Genomic DNA, 372 nt, shown 5'->3' with positions numbered 1-372 from the left:
CGGGGCAGCCCCGAGCCGGCCGGTGGCGGAGCGCGGCTCCTCCGCAAGGAGCCCGGGTGGGCTCCGAGCCGTGCCGGGGAGCCGCCGCTAGAGGTACTCCCAGCCTCGGAGCACCGGGATTTTCCATCGGGCGCACGGACCTGCGGTGTCTTCATCTTTTTTTTTTTTTTCCTTTTTCTTTTTTCCTTTTTTTTTTTTTTTTTTTTTTCCACCTCCCTGTGGCTGGGAAAGGGGCTGCGGACCAACCCCCCCGCAGGGCTCGCAGCCGCCTCCTGCACGCGGGACGCCCCCGGGCTGCGCTCCGTGCCCAGGCAGCCCGAAGTTCCCCGGCTCGGTGCCGCCCGGCTCGGTGCCGCCCGGCTCGGTGCCGCC

The 372-nt window shown here is 67.5% G+C and overlaps 1 protein-coding gene across 1 annotated transcript in view; it reads left to right on the top strand.

Annotated features, from left to right (window-relative positions):
- Positions 1-372, top strand: part of TCERG1L (transcription elongation regulator 1 like) — a gene marked incomplete at its 5' end in the record, with an annotated part of 102397 nt that overhangs the window by 26276 nt on the left and 75749 nt on the right. The window lies entirely within an intron of this gene.

The sequence above is a fragment of the Oxyura jamaicensis genome, chromosome 6 (genome assembly GCF_011077185.1).
Source record: "Oxyura jamaicensis isolate SHBP4307 breed ruddy duck chromosome 6, BPBGC_Ojam_1.0, whole genome shotgun sequence".
Classification (NCBI taxonomy): Eukaryota; Metazoa; Chordata; class Aves; order Anseriformes; family Anatidae; genus Oxyura; species Oxyura jamaicensis.
Note: the sequence above shows the minus strand (reverse complement) of the source record. Positions and strands in the feature narration are given on the sequence as shown.